Source organism: Tupaia chinensis, unplaced genomic scaffold (genome assembly GCF_000334495.1).
Source record: "Tupaia chinensis unplaced genomic scaffold, TupChi_1.0 Scaffold143719_1, whole genome shotgun sequence".
Classification (NCBI taxonomy): Eukaryota; Metazoa; Chordata; class Mammalia; order Scandentia; family Tupaiidae; genus Tupaia; species Tupaia belangeri.
The window spans coordinates 51,750-58,002 of NW_006203567.1; positions in this window are offsets into that span (position 1 = coordinate 51,750).

The following is a 6,253-nucleotide window of genomic DNA, read 5'->3' on the forward strand; positions in this document are numbered from 1 at the left end:
GGGGGGATGGCCATGCCACAATCCCTTCTCTTCCATTCTCCTCTTGGGATCTTGGGCATGCACACACATGCTCCCGGCATGAGTTTAAGCCACCAGGTCCGGGACTCGAACCATGGTCAACTACATGGGAATTCAGTGACATAGCCATTACGCTAACTGCTGGTCCCAGGATTAATAGGATTTTTAGAAAAGGTCAGTTCTAAGCATTTTAATTACAAATATAAAATAACTATTTTTATTTAAGATAGTTTTAGAACATGCACAGATAAGACACAGAGATAGAGAGAAAGAGAGAGAAGTACTATCAACAGGTCTGGTCATGCCTAATCTCCCCCACTTCTCCATTTCACCAGTATCTTGACCAAGTGCATACAAACCTGGGATATTTCAGGTTGACTTGGTTGGCCATGTGGCTTCCAGAACTCTATTCAGTGTGCTACTTACCATGCCACAGCAGCTGGACCAACTATTCAATATAGAAAGAACTTTTAAGCAGTACTAGTATATATGAACAACACAGTTCATATATTGATACTGCATGCCAAACCTCCCCTTCATATATAAATTCTATATAAAAATTAACTTTTAATTTTGAGTTTTAAAAATAAAATATCAGAGTTGACAGATACCAGAGACAGTGTGGGAGGAGAGTGGGAGATGGCAGAGGGTAAGAGATAGGGAATCAAGGATGGGAACAAAAAGCAAAATATAAAGGAAACAAGAAATGGAAATTATTTGTTGACGATAACATGTATGTTGATCAGCTTGATTGAGCCAATATACAATGCACTCTGGATGGAAAATCTCACTTTTTTGCTGTAATGATATACAGTGAATGAATGTAAATAAATTTAATAATAATAAAAAAAGAACTGTTGGCCCAATCCACCACAGTTTTTCATTATTTCTTCATCCTTTCTTTGATACTTCATCTGTCCCTCTTATTTTACTTGTCTGTCTTACACTTATGTATGCTTCTTGATATTCTATGCCTATATCTCCTCCTCTTTCTGTGTTTTTCTATCCAACTAAATTTTATTTTTCACTGTTTCTCTACCTTTCTCATCACAGTGCTTTCCTCTACACTCTTCTCTTTGAAAACTTTTATTAATCATTTAACCAGAAAAAAATTTCAATTGTCTACACAGAGTATAAAAACGCAAATTGTCCTTTTTAATACTTGAAGTGATCTAGTCACTTACTGTTGAGTCACTCATTTCTAATTATTTTATGACCTTGTTTCTTTTTCTTTTATTTTTTTAGAGGTCTTTGTCTTAGGATGGGTGCTCTTGCTGGAGAGAGACAGAGACAGTGAGAGGGAAAGGGAGAAATCACACACTCATGCCCAGAGGGGATAGCCATGTCACAAACCCCTCTCCATTATCTTCCTATGATCTTGGGCATGTACACACATATGGCCACTGAGGTTTTCAAGCCACCATGTCCAGGACTTGAACCATGGTCTGACATCTGTGAGTACAGCAATGTAACAGCTATACTATTGTTAGTCCCTGATGTTATTTCTTTTGTCAATGGGGAGACTCAAGTCATAGAAGTCTATATCTGGGGTGTGAGGGCCCTAGGCTTTGTGAAGCATGGAATTTAAGAGTTAACTTCAAGGGAAAGTGGAAGAAAGGTTTTTTTAAAGGTAAACTAACAGAGAGAATTACTGAACTGGTGGAGCATCTCTATCAGAGAAGAAGGGTGCAAAGTTTAATTCCTTTTTCTGAAAAGGGGAGAGCTGTTTCCCTAAAGAAAAGATAGAAGGACTGGTCCATAGGCAGGACAGCCTTGTTCTTTAACATCTGTCATATGACAGACATTAACATATTTTACAACAGCTCCATAGGCAGGACAGCCTTATTCTTTAATATCTGCCATATGACAGACATTAACATATTTTACAACAGCATGACATATTTTACTACACGACTTTTCAGATGACTCAATATTGGGTCATCTGAAAATATATTTAATCCATGCTAAGGACAGTTTATTCATGACTGTTCCAGGAAAGGGGCAGTGGTTTTCCTGGAATCGCTGTCCTTCCCATTTTCTGTCATTTTAGATTACAGAGTTGTTTAAGTATAGATAGTGCATGCATGTGTTTGTGAGAGAGAAAGAAGCACTCTTGGGACCAGCAGTTAGTGTAATGGCTATGTTGCTGGACTCCCATGTAGTCGACCGTGGTTCGAGTCCCGGACCCAGTGGCTTAAAACTCATGCCAGGCGCATGTGCGTGCGTGTCCAAGATCCCAAGAGGAGAATAGAGGAGAAGGGATTGCAGCGTGGCCATCCCCCCTGGGGGAGATTTCTCGCTTTCTGTCTCTCTGTCTCTAAAAAAATCGAAAAAATCTCTCAGAGAGAGAGAGAGAGAGAGAGAGAGAGAGGAGAGAGAGAGAGAGAGAGAGAGAGAGAGAAAGAAGCACTCTTGATAGCTTCCTCCATAGTGGGGTCCAATTTTTTCCAGCCTTCAAGCTCCTCAGTCTCCTGGGTGCTCCAGCCTGGCATGCTTTTAGAAAGACACTGGGATTTGAAACTGCAGGCGGCCATGTGGCTGAAACCTTTTCAGTATATTTGTGTTACTGCTGCACCACAGAAGTTAGGTATTCACTTAAATATTAATTGCAGTATACTTTCAACACTTTGATCATATTATTGACATATATGTGTGTGTAATTATGATGAGGAAATTCTTACTCCACTGTGCTTTCTAGTATTTATTACAATATTTATCCACATATAAGATGAATTTACAAATTTTCAATTAGTAGTTGCAATTTCATGGGAAGAACTCATTCCCAAAGATTTGTAGTTAATGCTGGAATAATTGACACTAATTATGTATATTGCCTATATCAGCTTCCAATCATGAGTTTAATGCATTGAGCTAATAAAATTGGGTGGAATATAAAGTACCCTCAAGTAAAACTGGCATAATATCTAATAAAAGGGAGTTATACTCACTGTCAAAACAAAGGTTAAGCAACCTTTAGATATGAAAAAATTTTCAAGACTGCTAATGTGTATGTGTGTGTGTGTGTGTGTATACAAACACATATACTATATACAGGCATACATATATAATATAGATACTATATATTGGGTCATCAGAAAAAGCAAGACATATTTTACTACATGACTTTTCAGATGACCCAGTATACATATTTTTTCTTACCACTTCTCTGAGGGCTCTGCTTATATCATTATTCTAGTATCTCCTCTCAATCTCTTTGGTGTCAGTAGGTCTCTGGTTTACGTAAGAAAATGAGTTATTGAATGGATTCTGGTTCTATATGAAAATGCTAGAGTTTGGAGTATTCAGATGGAAAAAATGGGAACAACAAAAAGAAGTTATGCCATGGAAGAGCAAAATTCATGTCTAAACACTAGCTCACTGCTATTGGACTTCAGATGTCACTGCTCACACTGAATATAGTATCAATGTGGATGTAGGACACAGCAGATGAAGTATTGGTGTTATTGCAATGGCTGCATTTTCAAATAAGTCCACTTTTTTGTCTATTTTTTTTTTTTTTTTTTGCTATAGGGCACATGTGCTCGCCAGACAGACAGAGAGACAGAAAGCAAGAAATCACTCCCTAGCGGGGAGGGCCACACCACAATCCCTTCTCCTTCATTCTCCTCTCAGGATCTCGGGCACGCATGCACACGCGTCTGGCGTGAGTTTTAAGCCACCGGGTCTGGAATGCGAACCGCAGTCAACTACATGGGAGTCCAGCGACATAGCCGTTACGCTAACTGCTGGTCCCTGTCTATTTGTTTTAAAAGGACTTTGGTGAACTCTGTCACACACCAATTCTCATTAGTTCATATTCAGCCTTTCTCTGAATTTATCCCTCTTATTTTGTGTGTCTTTCCTATACTTATCCAACTGTAGGTTTTAGTCATTTTTTAATGACATATATACATATATTCGTCTCTAACATAGCCTCCTCAAGTTTCTTTCTTATCTTCCTTTTCTCTGTGTCCATTGTGGTAGTTGAAAGCACAGGTAGTTGGTAGGTCATCCCTAGCTGTGCTTTCAGCTACTACAAGGCCTCCATGTCATTATTTCTGTTTAGATTGATTAGACCCGTATTCCTGACCTATCTCATCTGATTGTTCAGATGATCCTCACCTCATGAACTTGTCTGCACAACTTAGTTCTTTTTCTCAAGTTTGATGAACATCTCACCAGTCAGAAGGTTACTAATCCTTGATTCAATGATCACCTTCTTTATATTCAATGTATCAATTCCAGAGGTACTTTTTAAATTTTTATAATTGCTTACTTACATTCAAAAACTGTATATCTCTATAGCACAGACATGGTTTTCCAAGTATGTGACAATCAAACAAAAGATATCCTATACATCAACAGAGAACTTCACATTTTTGCATCTGTTAGGTGTTTCTTCCCTGAGTATAACCCATCCATACTTTAGTACACACTCCCCTTACCTACTGTCCTGTATTTATACTTACTGATCCCACTATTGAATCTATGAAATTTTAGTCATAGAGTGCAGGCATTTTTATATATTGAGTGGAGATATATTGTGATTGTCTTTCATAGTCTACCTTAGTAGTCTTAGAATTAAATTTTTATATTCATCCACTTTCAGTCAATTGACAGAATCTCACTGTTTTGTATTTTTTAATGGGTGAGTAGTATTCCACATTGTGTCAGTAGGTCTCTGGTTTACGTAAGAAAATGAGTTATTGAATGGATTCTGGTTCTATATGAAAATGCTAGAGTTTGGAGTATTCAGATGGAAAAAATGGGAACAACAAAAAGAAGTTATGCCATGGAAGAGCAAAATTCATGTCTAAACACTAGCTCACTGCTATTGGACTTCAGATGTCACTGCTCACACTGAATATAGTATCAATGTGGATGTAGGACACAGCAGATGAAGTATTGGTGTTATTGCAATGGCTGCATTTTCAAATAAGTCCACTTTTTTGTTTGTCTATGTTTTTTTTTATTTTGCTATAGGGCACATGTGCTCGCCAGACAGACAGAGAGACAGAAAGCAAGAAAGCACTCCCTAGCGGGGAGGGCCACACCACAATCCCTTCTCCTCCATTCTCCTCTCAGGATCTCGGGCACGCATGCACACGTGTCCGGCGTGAGTTTTAAGCCACCGGGTCTGGGATGCGAACCGCAGTCAACTACATGGGAGTCCAGCGACATAGCCGTTACGCTAACTGCTGGTCCCTGTCTATTTGTTTTAAAAGGACTTTGGTGAACTCTGTCACACACCAATTCTCATTAGTTCATATTCAGCCTTTCTCTGAATTTATCCCTCTTATTTTGTGTGTCTTTCCTATACTTATCCAACTGTAGGTTTTAGTCATTTTTTAATGACATATATACATATATTCGTCTCTAACATAGCCTCCTCAAGTTTCTTTCTTATCTTCCTTTTCTCTGTGTCCATTGTGGTAGTTGAAAGCACAGGTAGTTGGTAGGTCATCCCTAGCTGTGCTTTCAGCTACTACAAGGCCTCCATGTCATTATTTCTGTTTAGATTGATTAGACCCGTATTCCTGACCTATCTCATCTGATTGTTCAGATGATCCTCACCTCATGAACTTGTCTGCACAACTTAGTTCTTTTTCTCAAGTTTGATGAACATCTCACCAGTCAGAAGGTTACTAATCCTTGATTCAATGATCACCTTCTTTATATTCAATGTATCAATTCCAGAGGTACTTTTTAAATTTTTATAATTGCTTACTTACATTCAAAAACTGTATATCTCTATAGCACAGACATGGTTTTCCAAGTATGTGACAATCAAACAAAAGATATCCTATACATCAACAGAGAACTTCACATTTTTGCATCTGTTAGGTGTTTCTTCCCTGAGTATAACCCATCCATACTTTAGTACACACTCCCCTTACCTACTGTCCTGTATTTATACTTACTGATCCCACTATTGAATCTATGAAATTTTAGTCATAGAGTGCAGGCATTTTTATATATTGAGTGGAGATATATTGTGATTGTCTTTCATAGTCTACCTTAGTAGTCTTAGAATTAAATTTTTATATTCATCCACTTTCAGTCAATTGACAGAATCTCACTGTTTTGTATTTTTTAATGGGTGAGTAGTATTCCACATTGTGTATGAGTCACTTGATTTTAATGCAGTATTCATGTCTTGGGCATTTAGATTGATTCCATGTCTTAGCAATTGTGAACTGTTTGCATGCTTCACTACACATGGATATGCAAGTGT